At 36.6% G+C, this 20575-nt stretch overlaps 1 long non-coding RNA gene across 1 annotated transcript; it reads left to right on the forward strand.

Annotated features, from left to right (window-relative positions):
* The first annotated feature begins 5208 nt into the window (after nucleotides 1-5208).
* Nucleotides 5209-19229, forward strand: LOC129052441 (uncharacterized). The gene is made up of 4 exons (XR_008517484.2): nucleotides 5209-5494; nucleotides 7123-7175; nucleotides 9975-10222; nucleotides 18989-19229. It is a non-coding gene; the product is annotated as an uncharacterized LOC129052441 (long non-coding RNA).
* Nucleotides 19230-20575: the final 1346 nt, after the last annotated feature.

Here is a 20575-nt window from a genome sequence, read left to right on the forward strand (position 1 = left end):
AATCTTGGCTATCGTGAACAGTACTGCAACAAACATGGGAGTGCAGACATCTCTTCGATATAATCATTTTCTTTCTTGTGGGTACATCCCCAGCAGTGGGACTGCTGGATCATATGTTAGCTCTACTTTTAGGTTTTGTGAGGAACCTCCAAACTCTTCTCCATAGTGATTGTACAAATTTACATTTCCACCAACAGTGTATTAGGGTTTCCTTTCCCCCATATCCTCACCGGCATTTGTTATTGCCTGACTTATGTATAAGAGCCATTTTAACTGGTGAGCTGATATCCCATTGTAGTTTTGGTCTGCATTTCTCTGACGATCATTGATGTTGAACATTTTTTATATGCCTGTTTTCTTTTCCATTTGTAGGTCTTCTTTTGAGAAATGTCTATTCAAACATTTTTTTCCATTTTTTAATCAAACTGTTTTTTTTCTGTAGAGTTGTTTGAGCTCCTTATATATTCTGGTTATCAATCCCTTGCCAAGTGGGTAGTTTGCAAATGTTTTCTCCAGTTATGTGGATTGTCTCTTCACATTGTTGATTCTTTCCTTTGCAGTGCAGAAGTTTTCAACTTGGTGTGATCCCATTTGTCCATTTTGGCTCTGATTGCCTGTGCTTGTAGGGTATTGCTCAAGAAATTTTGGCCCAGGACAATGTATTGGAGAGTTTCCCCATTTTTTTGTAGTAGTTTCATAGTTTGAGGTCTTGGATTTAAATCTTTAATGCACTTATATTTGATTTTTGAATAAGGCAAGAGATAAAAATCAAGTTTCATTCTTCTGCATATGGATATTTAGTTTTCCCTGCACCATTTGTTGAAGAGGCTGTCTTTTTCCCAATATATGTTCTTGGCTCCTTTGTCACAAATGAGTTTACTGTAGATGTGTGGATTTGTTTCTCAGTTCTCTGTTGTGTTCCAATTGGTCTATGTGTCTGTTTTATGCCAGTACCATGCTGCTTTCATTACGATAGCTCTGTAGCAGAATTTGAAGTCAGGTAATGTGATTCCTCCAGTTTTGTTCTTTTCACTCAGGATAACTTTGGCTATTCTGGGTCTCTCATGATTCCATGTAAATTTCAGAATTTTTAAAACAATTTATGCAGAATATCATTGGTGTTTTGAGGGGGTTGCATTGAATGTGTAGATTGCCATAGGTAGTATGCACATTTTAACAATATGGATTCTTCCAACTCATGAACTTGAAATCTCTCTCCATTTTTTGTGTGTCCCCTTTAATTTCTTTCCTCACTATTTCATTACTTTCATAGTAGAGATTTTTACTTGTTTAGTTAAGCTAATTCCTAGGTATTTAATTTTATTTTGGCTATTTTAAGTGAGATTACTTTTATATTTCTTTTTCAGATTCTTCCCTGCTGTCATATAGAAATGCTACTGATTTTTGTATGTTGATTTTTTTTATCCTGCAACTTTGCTAAATTTATCAGTTGTAGTCATTTATTTGTGGAGTCTTCAGGTTTTTCCAAAAATAAGATTATATCATCAGCAAGTAAGGATAATTTGACTTCTTCCTTTCTAATTTGGATGCCCTTTATTTCTTTCTCTTGTTTGGTTGCTCTAGCTAAGACTTTCAGTACTACATTTAATAATAGTGATGAAAGTGGGCATAATCGTTGGGTTCCAGATCCTAGAGGAAAGAATTTCAGTTCTTCCCCATTCAGCATGATAATTCTTGTGTTTGTTTTAGATTTCCAATCCAAGTTCCGTTCACAGTGTGGAATTCTTTCTTCTGTGATGCTATTGATGATCATTTTTGATGTGTATTCTGTTTCCATCTTTTAAATTGCTTATTGTTTGCAGATTTTTTCTTTTTTTTTTCTTTTATTATTATTATTATTATTATTATACTTTAGGTTTTATGGTACATGTGCGCAATGTGCAGGTAAGTTACATATGTATACATGTGCCATGCTGGTGCGCTGCACCCACCAACTCGTCATCTAGCATTAGGTATATCTCCCAATGCTATCCCTCCCCCCTGCCCCCACCCCACAACAGTCCCCAGAGTGTGATGTTCCCCTTTTTTCTTTGTGATATATTTTTCTATATAGCGAATGGTCTCGTTTGTTTCAATTATTTTCTTCTGCTCTGTGACAGGATGTGTCTAGTCTTTCTTCTATTTAATTTGTGTTTTTCTCAATGTTATTTGCTCTATGTATTGCTTCTGAAGGTGATTTTATTGGGATGCTTGGTTGACTTCCTGGCATCTAGTCCACTACCCCCCATTATGTAGTAGCCATAAGGTTTGCGTATTTGATTGATTCTTCTTTTAGTTCCAGGGATGGAACCCGAGTGATCGCTAAGACAATTCATACATTTTACCCACCTTAGGATAACGGATTTAGGATTAGACAAACAATCTCAGCTGCTTCAATCAGACTCACTGTAAGTAGTGAAATGGAAAACTCTTTCCTCTTCCGGGCACTGTTAAAGTTTTTTTTTTTATGTAAATTACGCAACTACTTCAGCAATTTTTCTTGGAGAAAACTTAAGCTGAGAACAAATTCTACTTGACAAGGTGAGAAATACTGAGAGAGAAATTGGGAAACCAAACAGAAGCCCTGATCAAGCCTTCCTTGAAGTACAACTTAACTAAAATTTCCAGTCAAAGTATTTTCTTCATAAGGTCAGTTACTTCGAATTAGATTTTATTCATTTAAAACTTGCAACATTTTAACCTATTCACTTTTCTGTGTTGTCTCTACCATTTATTTCCACTGACTTCTTGTCTTTACATGTTATCATTATAATATATTCTTTTATCTAAGTAAAAATAGATGACAGTCATTTCCTAAATCTAAACATTTCCTATGAAAAATCTTTGGGATAAAATTGCATATTTCCTTTCACTCTTTTATAGCATTTTCACAGTCTTGTAATGTTTCAACCATTTTCTTTTTATTCATATTTACAAAAGATTAACTAATAGGTTTTTATTATGCTTGCTTATGGCAAGGGGCCTCTACTCGGCCCACTGCACTCAACCCTTTGCAAGAGGGAGCACGTGAACAAGTGAGTATGGGATCTGGCCAGCTGTTCCAGGCACTGACACAGGATCATGCTCTGTGCAGGGCCTGTGGCCAGACCAGGAGTGTCACCCTGAGGGGAACATGGTGGCTCCCAAGTGAGGATGCCCATGACCCCGAAGCCCCAGAGCGGGTGTTACAGTGCTCTATTAGTTCCACTGTTTGCGGATAGTGGTGTGTTAGCAGCTCAATTGGCCCCTTGCCTTGTCGCATGGGGTGACTGATCTCTGCTGGCAAAAGCAAAGGGCTGATGTGACAGTGTTTCTCAGTACCTGTGCTATGTGGGTTCTGAGCTATTGTCTGGCATCCAAAAAGAATGAAGTCACATGGATGGTTTAAGGATGGTGAAGGTGGAGAATTTTATTGAACAATTAAAATGGCTCTCAGTGGAGAGGGGAGCTGGAGAGGAGACTGGAAGGGCAGGTCGTCTTTCCCATAGTTAAGTTGTCTCTTCCCTGAAGTAGGGTTGTCTCCCTATCTACTGACTGAGTCTTTGGTCTTCATAGGCACAGGCTGGGGAGTGCATGCTGATTGGTTTGTGAGTATGCAAAATAGGTTAAAGCGAAGACACCACTCAAAGGTGGGCATAACAGTGTAGAAAACCAATTAGGAAAGAGTAGGTATATGTAAAATAGGTAAAGGGTGGGAATCAATCAGAGAAAACCACGCCAAATGAGAGGACAAGTTCTAAATCTGGTCTGAGGATTAAACTTGTAGCTTGGCTTTCAGGCTTTGGCTTGGAGGTGGGCTGTTGCTGTGTACTCGCCCCTATCTGCCTAGGCACTTGGCTGCCTCCTGTCACTGTCAATGGGTTACAATTATGCCATTTTCCACTTGATTCTTGGACTACTTTTGAAATTGTATGTTTTCATATCTTTGGGGTTTGTTGCCTTTTATTTGCTTTGAAGGATAAAAATATTTTAAGACTTTTCTATTTATTATTTGTATCCCTTAATTATAGAAAGTCTTTGTTGATATTGATTCTTTGTCTTTCATGTGTTGTAAATTTTTTCTTCACTTATGCTTTCAATTGAAATTGTATTAGTTAACTTTTTTGCATATTGTAATGTTTTTTGTAAATTTGTAACTTTATAACATATTTTACTTTGTCGACTAGAATTTATAGCTAGAGTTTATTTGTCAGAACTGGGTACTTCTTTTTGTATTAAATAAGGCTTTTATTCTAAAGCCACTTCAAATACAAAGGAATAAAACTATTCTTATTGAAATAATTTATAAATGTTATATTCACTGAGAAGTCAAATGCAATAATGATTGTGAATTCAATGCCACATGTGATGTTTTACTTGTGTTCTCTACAAAAAGCTGTTTATTTATACATGTAAATATAGACTATTCAAGTGCTATAAAAGTCACTTGCTTTTATGTGCTCTCGAGTCATTAAAGTTTTTAAGAGTATTTAAAATCCTTTACCTTCTTCACTTTAGATGATTATAAAATTTAAACTTTTAGAAGTAAGGTTTGGTTTAGGCAACCCAAAAATTTCAATGGCTTCACAAGACAAATGGTTATTTTTTGCTAGAGCAATAGTCGAACAGACATCTTATTATTGGGATTAGACAGCTCTCCTGGGCATCTTTTCTCCCAGTGGCAATTTAGGGTTTGAGCCTCTTTGATCCTTTGGCTGACTTGTTCTTTGTCTGTGTAGTCCTTTCATTCAGATGGAAGATGGGGAAACACAGTGCTATATACTTTGGAATATTGCATGGGCTCGTAATCAGCATACTTAATTTCAAGCCATTCCTTGGCCACTCAATGGCCACTACTAAATCACACAACCCACCCAACTGGAGAATTAAATTAAATATCTCGAGCGATTTAATGAACATGCATTTGTGGCCACAAAAATGAAGATACAAATAAGTAGGTGATTAATTTTTATTAAAATCTGATGATTTTCTACAGAAATAAATTCAAATCTATTAAGTATATAACTTCAGGCTAGTGTCATAATGCATTTAATTTTTGTCTGCAAAATCTGCTTGTGCGCATCCTTGCTCAAAGAACCACTTGTTACTTAGTGGCCTTAACTGAAACATTAGTTGTTTTGTGTGCCCAAATTTAATAGAACCTGGCTATCAGGGATGATGTCACAAAGAACATTGTTATTGAAATGCCAGGAGTTTGTTCTAGGTCCTGCTCTTCACTCAACAAAAAGCCAATCACTGAGACAATGAGTATTGCCAGGGAAGAAGCCTTTAATTGGGTGCTGCGGCCTGGGAGATGGGAGATCAGTCTCCAATCCATCTCCCCGGCCAACTAAAATTAGGGATTTATATAACAGGAAGAAAAGTAACCATGTATAGGAAAACAGGAATTAGGAAGGGGTAATGAAGCAGAATTCTTCAATAGGAAGCAGATGGTTGGTTAGTTAATAATGGCAGGTGAGGGATATAACATCTCATTGTCCAGATGTGTTGATCTGTAAGTTTCAATTCCTTGATGCTATCTGGGAGGTTTGGTGGCTGGTTTCCTGATAAAGAAATTCACATAAGACAAATGTAACTTGCTCAAGTTTCAAGATGGGACAGTAAATTTCTATGTTTATTCAAAAGAAACCATAAACACCAGTTCTATGGGACAATTGGGTAGGTTTCAACATAACTCATGTAAATTAGTATTAGAGACATTTTGAATATTAGTCACAATAAAATAGTAGTTAATATTTAAGAGGCTGTGCTAAATTCTTTACATTCAATCAAATTGTTTAAGATATAAAATAATATATCTGTACATTTATATCCATATACATAATTATATCTCTATCCATCTATCTGCCTATGAAGATAAATGAATAAAGTGATCATATCCTTTTATTTTAGTCTCTGATCATCCTAACACAATCTACCCATTAAACTCAATCTGATTGCCAACCTCTGCCGACGTGTTTATCCTCAGCTGAACCATTGGACTCTCATTTATAGGCTTAGTTCTCTTTCATCCTTATGACGAATGCTCTGGCCATTCAGTAGTAAGATGAGGAACTCAAATTTACCCCTTGATATTTACAATAATGTTGCCTTAACTTTGTGCTAAATTCTAATTCTGCACTAATGCCTATTCCTAGAAATATGGGCTGGACTTCACACCTCACTTCAGCTGACTGGTATTCTGTTTTACACTTTGAGTCTCAGTCCTGGTTTATAACCTCCCTGCTTTTTATTTTATTCTAAACATGGGGTGACATCTTACTATTTCTGGGTTCCTCTTAGTACTAATTCCCCAATCCTGTACTTCCATCTGATGGCTAGGACCTTGATACCCTACGATAATCATCTCTGCTATTATCTTCCTATGTCAAAACCCAACTTAAAGTTGTCACGGTTCATCAGACTAGTGTTTCCTGAAATTGGACCTTACTTATGCCTACTAAAGTCAGCTACCCGAGAGCTACTTGTGGTCTTAAATTTCTAACTAATAAACTACATCAGGCTCTTGTCCTTCAGGCCTTTCCCTAATCCCAGGTCCTGTCTAATTCTAAACTTTTTCACCCATCATTTTACTCAGTTCTCCTCTTCTTGCTAGGGCCCTATGCAGGATTGTGCCAGGTCTCAGGTAAAAATTTTGTGTGTGTGTGTGTGTGTGTATGTGTGCATATTCATGTGTGCATATCTATGAGCATATGTGTATGTGTTTACTATGTTTGACAATGAACCATTATGCAAGAGACATTAATTTTGTTGCTTTGGCTCACTTATCTTCATATATTTATTTTAATTGCATGCTCACGAAACAGCCTAACTTTCTTTGGTTAATTTTTAAATTAAATTATATTTTATTGGTTGCAATCACTGTTATCTTCCCTTGTTTGTTTATGGTATTAATGTCGGGCCTTCAAAGAACTGTGGGAATACTAATTATAGTTTGAGCAAGCAGATTGGGCCATCCATGCAATTGTTTATTTCCTCAAACATGAATTTACTACTGTGTAGAAAGGTGCCAAAATATTCTGAACCCAGACTAAATGGCTGCATAGCATCTTGTGGGCTTCACTTTGGAAAGCACGGCAGGATGAAAGAGCTAAAATATCTGATTTGTTTCATGTATTATAGCTCATCCCTAATGACAGAGTGGAGACTTGTCAATATTGCTTCTATTGCCCATGGTGAGTGAACTAATCAAACATTTCAGGCTCAATATGGTCCTGCTTGAGATCTTACTCTGGGAATGCTAGAAGAATAAACATTACACTTCTGAAAGTTTTACAAATGTTTGTCAAAGATTTTGTGCTAAAACTGAGGCTATACATACTTGTTTTTGGTCTACTGCTCAGTATAATTATTGTTTATAATTTATATCTTCATATCACCTGTTTGTTAAAACTCCAAGCCTGTGTCTCTAATCTTTGTCAAATAAAACTGAACTCCTATTTTCCCCACTTTCACTTAACAAAATAAATCTACATGATCTCTATTTATGTCTTTAACCCTAGATCCTACTACACGATTCTCTTCATCTCTGTTGTTTCTTTCTTTTTTATTTTATTTTCTTTTTGAGAGAGAGTTTTGCTCTTGTTGCCCAGGCTGGAGTGCAGTGGTGCAATCTCAGCTCATTGCAACCTCCACCTCCCAGGTTCAAGCGATTCTCCTCCCTCAGCCTCCTGAGTAGCTGGAATTACAGAAGCCCGCCACTATGCCTGGATATATATATATTTTTTTTTTTCATATTTTTAGTAGAGATGGGGTTTCACCATGTTGGCCAGGCTGGTCTCTAACTCCTGACCTAAGGTGATCCACCTGCCTTGGCCTCCTAAAGTGGTGGGATTACAGCTGTGAGACACTGCGCCTGGCCTCTGTATTGTTTCTTGATTGTCTCTCTTGAATACTCTCCCTCACAGAATAGGAACAACTGTTTTGGACCCCTCCTCTGAGATATATCTTCTTGTTTTAATTGCTCATTTTATTAAAAAATAGTTTTAGTCAACATTCTCATTATGATTTTCAATAATACTTACCTGGGTTTTAAAATGTTGTTATACGTCTTCCACAGTAGACCAAAATGCTCATGAGAACAAGTCCGTTGATAGAGCAAGTCCATTTTTTAATCACATAATTACTCTATCATGAATAATGTCAGCATATAATTGTATACCAGTGTCTTAAACAGTAGAATATCTGAGCATATTTTAGATATAATAATACGTATTCCTCAGCTAGAGTCAACCTAAAGATAAAAGTACCCAAATTCCTTCCTTCCCTCCACTATCTACTCAAGTCCCTGCAATTATTCCTTCTTCCAGATGCTCCTCCATGATAAACTATTAAGACTTGCAATCAATCGCTGAAATCACCTGCTGGTAATGCTCACTGGCTGAACCCAACCAGATTCCAGAGAACAAGAGAGCGACTGATTTACTTTTTTATTTTTTTTTTGCATTTTTCAGTGCTTTATTTACATCATACACAATAAGTTGTGTATATTTCTCAGATAGAAAAGTCATGGTCAGTTAGAAGATCCTTCTCAAATTTTAATGTGAACAATAAACTAGATTAATTTGTCCTGCAGAGATTTTTTTTCAGGAGATCTGGAATACAGTCTGGGTTTCTAAGTTTCTAGCAAGCTTACCAGTAATACCATGTTTTGGGCTCAAGAAGAATATTGTGCCAAACATCAAATAAGTGGAAGAGCCTGGGTTTTTCCCAGTTTTTCTGACCTGTAAACAAAGATGAGAGCCTTCATTTCCAAAGACAGATATATGCAAAGAAAATTTAAGAAGGAAGGGAAGCTTCCAGATTAAATGTGACGGTTAATGCACATTATCTGGTAAATCACCCTAAGATACTTAATAAAGAAGAGAAAAATAATTAACTCTATAATAGAAAAATCTGTCATGAAGCTCTATGGCCAAGTAAATTTAACATCAACTGTACTAGGGCAAATCTTTATCATGTGCTGATTTACACAAAAAAACACATCACTGCTCTGATATTGGCCCCCCAAAAAGTAAATTATAAACTAAATTTAATTATAAAGAAACATCAGTTCTATGCAAAGTTCAAACTACAGATGTCTCCCATGTTCTGTAAATTGTTTTACTTTTATTTTAAGTTCAGGGGTACATATGCAGGATGTGCAGGTGTACATAGGTAAAGCTGTGCCATGGGGGTTGGTTGTAAAGATTATTTCATCACCCAGGCATTACACCTAGTAACCATTAGTAATTTTTCCTGCTTCTCTCCTTCCTCCCACCCTCCGCCCTCTGATAGGCCCCATTGTGTGTTATTCCCCTCTATGTGTCCATGTGTTCTCATCATTTAGTTCCCATGTATAAGTGAGACTCTGTGGTATTTGGTATTCTGTTTCTGCATTAGTTTGCTATGGATAATGGCCTCCAGCTCCATCCATGTTCCTGTAAAGGACGTTATCTCATTATTTTTTGTGGCTACATAGCATTCCATGGTACCACATTTTCTTTATCTAGTCTATCATTGATGGGTATTTGGGTTGATTGATATCTTTGTTATTGTGAATAATGCTACAATAAACATATGTGTGCATGAGTCTTTATAATAGAAAAATTTATATTCCTTTGACTCAGCAATGGGATTGTTGAGTCGAATGGTAGTTTTGCCTTTAAGTCTTTAAGGAATCACCACACTCTCTTCCACAATGATTGAACTAATTTACACTCCCACCAACAGTGTAAAACAATTCCTTTTTCTCCACAATCTAACAAGCATCTGTTATTCTTTGACTTTTTAATAATAACTATTTTATTGTGAGATAGTATCTCATTGTGACTTTGATTTGCATTTCTCTAATGATCAGTTATTTTGAGTTTTTCTCATATGATTGCTTGCCGCATGTATGTCTTTTTTTGAGAAATGTCTGTTTATGTCCCTTGCCCTCATTTTAATGGAATTGTTTTTTTTATTCCTCGTAAATTGGTTTAAATTTCTTATAGGTGCTGGATATTAGACCTTCATCAGACACATAGACCAGTGGAACAGAATAGAGAATCCAGAAATTAGATCACACACCTTCAACCTTCTGATCTTCGACAAACCTGACAAAAACAAGCAATGGGGAAACAACTCCCTGTTCAATAAATGGTGCTGGGAGAACTGGCTGGCCATATTGTGTCTGGAATTTATTCCTTCCAGTGGGTTCTTGGTCTCGCTGACTTCAAGAATGGAGCTGTGGACCTTCACAGTGAGTATTACAGCTCTTAAAGATCGTGTGTCCAGAGTTGTTTGTTCCTCCCAGTGGGTTAGTGGTCTCACTGACTTCAGGAGTGAAGCCGCAGACCTTCGTGGTAAGTGTTACAGCTCATAAAGGTAGTGCAGAACCAAAGAGTGAGCAGTAGCAAGATTTATTGTGAAGAGCGAAAGAACAAAGCTTCCACGGCATGGAAGGGCACCCAAGCGGGTTGCCGCTGCTGGCTTGGTGGTCAGCTTTTATTCCCTTATTTGGCCCCATCCACATCCTGCTGATTGGTCCATTTTACACAGCCCTGATTGGTCCATTTTACAGAGTGCTGATTGGTGTGTTTACAATCCTTTAGCTAGACACAGAGCACTGATTGGTGTGTTTTTACAGAGTGCTGATTGGTGCGTTTACAATCCTTTAGATAGACACAGAGCACTGATTGGTGTGTTTTTATTGAGTGCTGATTGGTGCGTTTACAATCCTTTAGATAGACACAGAGCACTGATTGGTGTGTTTTTACTGAGTGCTGATTGGTGCATTTGCCATCCTTTAGCTAGACACAGAGTGCTGATTGGTGCATTTACAATCCTTTAGCTAGACACAGAGCGCTGATTGGTGTGTTTACAATCCTCTGGCTAGACAGAAAAGTTCTCCAAGTCCCCACTTGACCCAGGAAGTCCAGCTGGCTTCACTTCTCAATATGTAGAAAATTGAAACTGGACCCCTTCCTTACACCATATACAAATATTAACTCAAAAGAGATTAAAAACTTAAATGTAAAACCCAAAACTAAGAAAACCTTGGAAGACAACTGAGGCAATACCATTGAGGACATAGGCATAGGAAAAGATTTCATGAGAAAAATGCCAAAGGCAACTGCAAGAAAACAAAAAATTGACAAATGGGACCTAATTAAACTGAAGAACTCTGCACAGCAAAAGAAACTGTCTGCAGAGTAAACAGACAACCTACAGAATGGGAGAAAATGTTTATGCTGATTTACCTTCACAAAGTCAGTTTGTGAAAGAAAAAGAGAACAAGTGGAATTTGAAAGGCAATGGCTAATTTCTTACACAGCAATGAAGACTTCAGAATCCAATAGAGTTGAGTGCAAAGGTGAGCACACTGCTTTCTTGCTGTATAACTTTGAATAATTAACATAAACCTTGGAGTAGATTTTCTTATACCAGTACTCATCACTTAGGATTGTGATCAGAATGGAAGTATTATGGTCTAAAAGTTCCACATACAACAATACCTGGCATATAATATTTAACATGTGATAATATATTTATCTTCTCATTTGAATGAATGCATTTTAACCTTGAAATATAAAGGAATTTGCTAGGTCACATTGACTAATCACAAAGGTTGAATTGGTTAAAGTTTCTGTACTTAGGTTTGCCTGATAAAATATAAAAAAAGTTCTATGTATTCTGATTTAATAAGCCTGGCTACTCTAGCTGTACTTCAGAGAATTTTATAAAATGTTTCAGAAAGAAGGATGAATTTTTATGTTATCAAATCCATACATACAACACTAGGCACTGGGTGATTGCCTCCACCACAATGCTTAGAATATATTATCCCATAAACAGAGTTCTTCTATATAAGGACAATAGGAAAATAATTGACAAATGCATTTACATCAATCTAAAAATTTTGGAGGAATAAGAATTCACTAAATTTATATCAATGCTTACAGAATGAAAATCAACGTTATAAAAGCATTTATTTGTTGTATCTTTTATTTTAAAAGCAATTCATTATAGCTAGACCTGACTAATAAGCAAACTATCTTGCAACTAGGATCAGAATCAACATTGAGCCTAGTCAGTGAAAAGGCACATAAAAATTAAATTTACCAAGAAAAAGGTTGCTTGTGCAATGTACTACATAACTGTGTTAAACTCAGAAAATCATTTGTAGGAAACAGCAGATATTTGCCTCGACTTCAGAATATGATCCTTAAAAATGAAATTTGAAACATTTTACATTGCATCCTTGATTTCTGAAATGAATATAATTCAGGATAAAACTGTCTTCCCATAAGAATTACTTTCTTAACTTTAACAATAAATTAAAGTGACCAAAGATTGTATGAATGGTATAGCATTAATTTAAAGAATAAAATCTTCAACTGTAAGTTGCAAGAAGATGCTGAATTTTTTTTTTCTCTAAGGAGAAGCTGATCACTTACCTTCTGGCTTCTTGTTAATATATTCACATATATTAATTAGCATCAATTTTGAAAATCAAAGTAAATATTTATTTACTATGTGGATGATGGGAATATGAAAACCACAAAGGCTCACCATTACTCTGGCCAATATTCTTATAGTCAATAAACATTATTTCCTTGTAGAAAACTACAGTGGTTACCGCTATTCAAGGAGGAACTGTAGAATTTTAAGATATAATGGAAGTTGTAGAGTAATATTTCATTAAGTAATGATCTCTTCGAGGGGCAATAATAAGAGAAGCTTATAACATACAAAATAATGATGATGTAGCAACTGAGAAAACTACTTTAATACTCTGATATTTCTTCCCCCCTTCCTCCCTGCTGCTCTTCTCATTTCTTCATTTTTCATGCATCACTCTCACATTCTCCTTCTGCATCTGCCTTCTTTTCTCTTCCTCTGTGGTTCTCAATGATATTTCTATTTTCCCTCTTTATATGGCTTACGTATGTTTTGGATATTTCTTCTTTCTGTTCATATCACGTCTATTTGATTTTCAAAGCCAAATCAAAATAGTAGTATCCCTTTTCTTCTAAATTGAAATAGTGCTTACATGTCCTGACCATTTCAACCCACCTTTTACATTATCATATACCTATCAGAGGCATATATCAGGCTCTCCATCAACTTAGACATTTTTGTGTATACATTCTACAGCTATAGGTATGCAAACACTTCAAAAATATAACTGATCATTGAATTCTGCACAACCCTTAAGCACTTATATTGATTAAAATAAATTTTGGATAAACAGTTTTGTTCCGAACTACAATTTACAAGTTTCAGAGAGTGCAATTAATTTTGCAATTAAATTACTCTTGATTTACACTTACTTTTATTATTTATTTTATTACATTGATACATTAGGCTTGCACACATTTATGGGGTACATATGAAATTTTGTTACATGTGTAGAATATGTAATGACCAAGGCAGGATATTTAGGGTATCCATCAGTCTTAGTACTTACAATTGCTATGTTTTTGAAAGATTTCACGTCCTCTCTTCTTGGTATTTTGAAACATACAATTCACTGTTCATATATAAACTATAGTCAGGGTATTTACTTATCTGTGTGTACTTGTCCGGTTTTGGTATCAGGATAACGCTGACCTTGGAGAATAAGCTAGAAAGAATTTTCTCCGCTTCAGTTTTTTTTTAATAGTTTGAGTATAATTGGTATTGATTTTTATACATTTGATAGAATTTGACAGTGAAGCCATCTGGTTGGGGCTTTTCTTTCTTGGGAGACTTTTTATTATTGATTCACTCTTGCTACTTGTTATTGGTCTGTTCAGCTTTTCTATTTCTTCCTGAATCAATCTGAGTGGGTTGTGTATGTCCTGGAATTTATCCATTTGCTCTAGGTTGTTCAGTTTTTTAGCACATAGTTATTCATAACAGTCTCCAATGATCTTTTGCATTTCTGTGGTATCAGTTGTAATGTCCCTGTCGGTATTTCTGATTTTGTTTATTTGGGTCTTATATCTTTTTTGATTGGTTAGTCTAGCTAGCAGTTCATTGATTTTAGCTTTTTTAAAAGTCAACTTTTTATTGCACTGATCTTTTGTATTGGTTTTTTAGTCTTTATTTCATTTACTTCTGCTCTGATATTTATTATGTCTTTCCTTCTACTAATTGTGGTTTTGTTTTTTTCTTCCTTTTTAGTTTCCTGAGGTGCATTGTTAGATTATTTGAAATCTTCCTACTTTTTGATGTAGGCATTTATTGCTATAAACTTCACTCTTAAAACTGTCTTTGCTGTATGCTGTAGGTTTGGGCATACTGGGTTTCCACTTTTTATTTGCTTTAAGAATTTTTTTTAAAAATTTTCATCTTAATTTCTTCTTTGACCCAATGGTTGTTTAAAGAATGTTTAGTTTCCATGTATCTGTATAGTTTTCAATGTTCCCCTTGGCACTGATTTCTAGTTTTATTCCATTGTGGTCTGAGAAAATATTTGATATGATTTTGATTTTTTAGAATTTGTTGATACTTTTATGTGGCCTAACATATGGTTTATTCTGGAGAATATTCCATATGCTGATGAGAGGAATGTGTATTCTGCGGTTATTGGCTAAAATGTTTTTTAAATGTCTGTTAGGTCTATTTGGTCTATAGTACCGTTTAAGTCTGACATTTCCTTGTTAATTTTTGTCTAAGTTATTTGTTCAATGCTGGGAGTCTCGTATTGAAGTTCCCAATTATTATTGTATCAGACTCTAGCCCTCCCTTTAGGAATATTTGCTTCATTTATCTGAGTGCTTCAGTGCCGGTTGCATATATGTTTAAGACTGTTACAGCCCCTTGTGGAATGAATCACTTTATCATTATATAACAGTCTTCCTGTTTGTTTTCACTGTTTTTAGCTTAAATTCTGTTTTATTTCATATAAGTATAGCCTCTCTGATATGGTTTGGCTCTGTGCCCCCACCCAAATCTCATCATGAAATCATGAATTGTAATTCTTATAACCCTCAACTGTTGTGGGAAGGACCCAGTGGGAGATAATTTAATCTTGGGGGCCGGCTACTCTCATACTGTTCTCATGATAGTGAGTTCTCACAAGACCTGATGATTTTACAAGGGGCTTTTTCCCCTTTGGTTTGGCACTTCTCCTTCCTGCATCCATGTGAAGCAGGATGTGTTTGCTTCCCTTTCCTCTGTGATGGTAAGTTTCCTGAGGCCTCCCCAGCCCTCCAGAACTGTGAGTCAATTAAACCTCTTTTCTTTCTAAATTACCCAGTCTTGGGCAGTTCTTTATAGCAGTGTGAGAATGGCTTAATGCACTCTCCATTCATATTAATAGCCTTGTGCCTTAACTACTATTACTCTACATCATGGGCCCTCTGGTTCCGCCATGCCCCTGTGAGGAACTAAGGCAACGTAGATAAGCCGGGCAACTCTATTGTTTTTCTTTACTCATACTCTCTCATTACACATGTATTCTATGCAATTCTTGTTTCCTGGTTTAGTAATAAATCAAATTTCAAGTGAAATAAGTCTAATTATTAGTCATGCCAGCTGGCAGACCCAAACATTCTTTGACTGAGTACAGATCAGCCCTTTGCGATTCATTTTAACTAATAGCACCGCTTCATGCGGTATTTGTTTTATACAACAACTAATAGTATCTATGCTCGTTGGCTTTTAATTTTATTATAAGGAACCCCATAATCTAGAAATAATTTGAGAAAAATACTAAGCAGCATATCTCCAAGACTAATATTTTGCGAAAGACCAATCCTGCAACTACAACTCTCTATCAGACCTTCCTACTTGCATGTCCAACGTAAGTTAGAAAACAGACTCACATTCAAAATTGTCCTCTACATTTCTACCCCTTTTCTTCCTCCAGCTGCATATTTTTTTCTCAACATTTTAAATTTTAGGTACTTAAATTCTTCCTCATCTTTGATCACCATAGTATTTTATAAAGTTGGTGGATCATAGAGATAATGTAGTCCAAACTGAAGTCCATAAATATCCTGCATTTAAATATTGAATTTTTAGCTTTATAATGTCTACATTAATAACAGATTCTATAGTTTGCTTTTCCATTCCAGTTCTGCTACTATCATAAGAAAATGGCTTTATTTCCTCATACGTACATATTATTGTAATGACCTCTAATTAATTAAGTTTCTAGTTTCCCTTTTAGTGATGAGAACAAAGTGATATTAATATTTTCCTAATCTGGTGAACAACTGTATGACAAACACATATCTATTCCCAGGTACCAGGGTTTTAATTTTTATAAGATACATTTCCAAGAGAGAGAGTTTCAAGTCAAAGTATATATGTATTTTTACATTCTAATGGCTGTTGCTGGAATGCATTCCAAAAAGCCTAAAATACTTCCTACTTACCCTGGTTTTGAACAAGGGTACTCATTTTCCCACATCTCCTTGGCAGTAGATGTTACTTAATATTTTTGCCAGTCTGGCAGATGAAAAGTGATATCTCACTGTTATTTCAATTTGTATAGCCCTGAATTTGAACATCTTTTCATGTGCTTTTTGACCTTCTGATTTTGGTTTTCTTTTTTTTTTTTTTTTTCTTTTTTTTTCTTTTATTGTAATTATTATTATTATTATTATTATTATTATTATACTTTAGGTTTTATGGTACATGTGCCCAATGTGCAGTAAGTTACATATGTATACATGTGCCATGCTGGTGCACTGCACCCACCAACTCGTCATCTAGCATTAGGTATATCTCCCAATGCTATCCCTCCCCCCTCCCCCCACCCCACAACAGTCCCCGAAGTGTGATGTTCCCCTTCCTGTGTCCATGTGTTCTCATTGTTCAATTCCCACCTATGAGTGAGAATATGCAGTGTTTGGTTTTTTGTTCTTGCGATAGTTTACTGAGAATGATGATTTCCAATTTCATCCATGTCCCTACAAAGGACATGAACTCATCATTTAAATACATATTTACATATATAAAAGTAAAAAAAAAGTCTATCTAGAAGGATAACCACCAAAATGGAAGAATCATGGTCTCTAGAGAACTGAAGCAGGAGAGTAGTTAAATGACCTTCAGCTTTACTCATAATACCTTATTTCGTTGAAGAAAAAAAATACTGAAAGCAAATATGAGAAATGTTAATGGCTGAATGGTGCGAGTAGGGATTTTTGTTACATTATTCTCTGAAATAACAATAAACTGAAATAAAACTGAAAAAAAAAAAAATATTTTCCTTATGTATGTTTGTTATAAGGCTTATTAATTTTTACAAATCTTAAATTTAAAATTGTCTTAAAAGAGTTGCTGGTGTGCAATCTTGTTTATTATATGGGAATATGAAGTGATGATTATGAAGATCCTAGTTGGAAACATTCATTAGTTGACATGTAAAATATAATTGGAATTCTTAGTAGAACAAGGTTTTAGTTAGCTGGACGCAGCTCACCAGGAGTATAAAGTTATTGCTGTGGTCTGAACATTTGCATCCCTTCAAAATTTATATGTTAAAACCTAGTCACCAATGTGATGGTACTAAGGAGCAGCACCTTTGGAAGGTGATGAGGTTATGTAGAGAAAGCCCCCATTAATGAGACTATGGTCCTTATCAAAAAGAACCCAGGCACTGCCTTTTCTTTTTCACTATGTAAAGACATGGGGAGAAGGCACTATCTATGCACCAGAAAGAGGGCCCTCCCCAGACACCGAATCTGCTTACACCTTGGTCTTGGACTTCCAAGCTTTCATAACTATGAGAAATAGATTTTTGTTGTTATAAGCTACCCAGTCTATGGTATTTTGTTATAGCAACCCAAATAGACTAAAGTAGTTATTATAAAATAGGTTGTAAGATAAATATGAATGTGATACAGAGTGGAGTACCCCATTAACAAAATCCAGGCAATAAACAGGAGTGAAATATGTTATTGAAAAGAGAACATTAGATAAACAGGCAGAGGCTGAACATGAAAAGAGTCCGAGTTTGTTCACTAGCATGTCAATTAGAAGTGCAGTAGGAAAATTGTTTAAAATCATGCCAACAATATAACCAACCAGTAACTACAAGCAAGTCCTCCTCATTATTTCATTCAGTCTTGCTTATTCCAAGGAATCTTGGGTCTGCAGTCTGCTCTCATCAAGTTCATTTGCTTCCAGACTTGAGAGTCTTAGAAATTGTAATGCAGCCCACCATGGCAGCCTGAAAGTTTTCTAAGCCATATCATTATGAAAGTCTGTGCCCAAAGAGTCTGTTTTATTAAGCACAATTACTGGGCAACTAAATAATTTCTAACTAGTCTGAGCAGTGTAACATTGATTACTAAGAATAATTTTAATCTTATTTACTTTTGCTGCTAATTCTTCTATGCTATATGATGGTTCAAGTTTGTGACCATGGGAATGAACATGTTAAATTTGTCACACTGAGGTATAATACGGGTGTGTGGTTAAAGGGAATTGTTTTAGGTGTTCTTGTGTAGACTATACACTTTTGTGCTTATTTGTTCCTCTTCCATGAAATATATTTGTCAAGTGGGAAAAAAATTCCAGTTTACATAAAACTTCATTGAGCCTGGGACTCTAATTCAGTAATAAATACTGAACTGAACTAAGTACTTTACCCTAGATGATTAGTTATTAAGCATTAGCACATATCGGATCCATCTGGAGAGCTTGTTAACATACAAACTGCTGAGATTCATCCTCAGAGTTTTTGATTCAGTAGGTCTTGGCATGCAATTTTGCATTTCTCTTAAGTTTACACAGCAAAGCTAAAATTGTTGGTTCAAGGCCCACACTTTTATAACTATTGCACTTTTTGCCTTTTATAATATCCAAGTGGCCTTTTGATGCAATGATAGAGGCAGGAGTCTGAGACATTCTAGGCAGACAGGGGCAGGTCCCTGGCAAAACCCCATCCCCGAGTCAAAAAGCCTGAAACCCAATGGCCCAAAGTGAGAACTTCCATCCCTGTGTACCTGCTGTCTCCCGATTGGTTCTTTCTGAATAGCATATTTTTACCGATTGAATGTTGCTTTTTCCATAACCACCTAAGGCCCACTCCGCCCCACTTCTGTGCCTATAAAGACCTCAGACTCAGCCAGCAGAGAGGAAAAGTGGCTGGATGTTGGAGAGAGGCAGTTTGACTCCAGAGATGGCAGTTGGATGTCAGAAAGCAGCAACTTGACTTCACAAGAGAGAGGCAAAGAGGTGACTTAACATCAGAGGAGAGCGACCTGCCCTTCCCGTCCCCTTTCCGTCTCCCCTGTCTGCTGAGAGCCACTCTTGTCACTCAATAAAATTCACCACATTCACCATCCTTCAATTTATATTTGCGACCTCATTCCTCTTGGGCACCGGACAAGAATTTGGGATGCACCAAGTGTGGACACCCACAAAGGCTGTCACAGTGGCCCTTTGCCATTGCCAGCAGAGGGCAGCTGCCCCATGCAATAAGCCAAAGGGCCCGCTGAGCTGATAACACACTGCTTTCTGTGGACGGCGGAGCTAAAAGAGTATTGTAACATGCCCTCTGGGGCCTTGGGGAACCCCACTGGATCCTGCCAAGAGGCCTGCATGAAGTTTGCTCCTGCCAGCACTAAAGTGGCCAGTTTTTTCCTGCACTCACTCACCTGCACAATTCCTCCTGCAATGGGTGGGACACAGTCAACCTGAGTGAGCAGAGTTTGCTCATGCAGGCACCTAAATTGCTGGCAAGTTCCTGAGCTCATTCGCTTCAATTCCCATACTCATTTGCATGGGTGCTCCCTCCCACAAGGGGTTGAACAGGGCAGGTTGAGTAAATGGCGCACCTCTCTTTTGAGTCCCACAGAGGGTCAAGAAAATATCCTGCATCATTTTGTCAACTTATGCCACTTAAAGGACATGCTGCCTACCTTTTAGACTTATTTACAAGTTTGCATAATTTTTAGACATAGACAACGCCATGTATCTCTGCAATTACTATCAATTCTAACCTAGGAAGCACCAAGCTAATGGCAATAAAAAAACAAAAGAATAAACAACTGTTTCCAGCAACAAGGTGGCTGTACCAGTAATTAATTTATTGCCTTCCAGAGGCAAATTCACTATTGCCTGTTCTGAGAAAAAGAATCTGGGCCCTTTAAATAGCTGCCAGAATGTAAAAACTTGCCAGCAGATGGTGGTGGGAGATGCTGGAGGTGGAAGGGATTTCATCCCAGGTCTGGTATGCTCCCTTATCAGGCTCTCACAGTGGAACACACCTTCTCCAACACCTGGCTCCTGTTCAGCAGCATCCAGAGACCATCAGCTTCCTTTTGTACTCCTTTCAGATAATTTAGCAGTTGAGTCTCTCTGGAAAAATAAATAGCTTTCCATGACACCCCAGAGGATGAATCTCCTGCCAGCCCAAAAGGCATATTTTCAGCAATTTCTTCCAGTACAGCCCCACTGCAACTACTCTGCCACCCAGTGAGAGCCACATTCTCTTTTCTTTTTTTCTTTCTTTCTTTTTTTTTTTTTTTTTTGATTTCCAACTTTTAAGCTCAAGGGAACATGTTCAGGATATAGGATGTGCAGTTTGGTACATAGGTAAATGTGTGCCTTGGTGGTTTGCTGCACAGATCATTCCATCATCTAGGTATTAAGCCCAGCATCCATT

This window comes from Pongo abelii, chromosome 22 (assembly GCF_028885655.2).
Source record: "Pongo abelii isolate AG06213 chromosome 22, NHGRI_mPonAbe1-v2.0_pri, whole genome shotgun sequence".
Lineage (NCBI taxonomy): Eukaryota > Metazoa > Chordata > Mammalia > Primates > Hominidae > Pongo > Pongo abelii.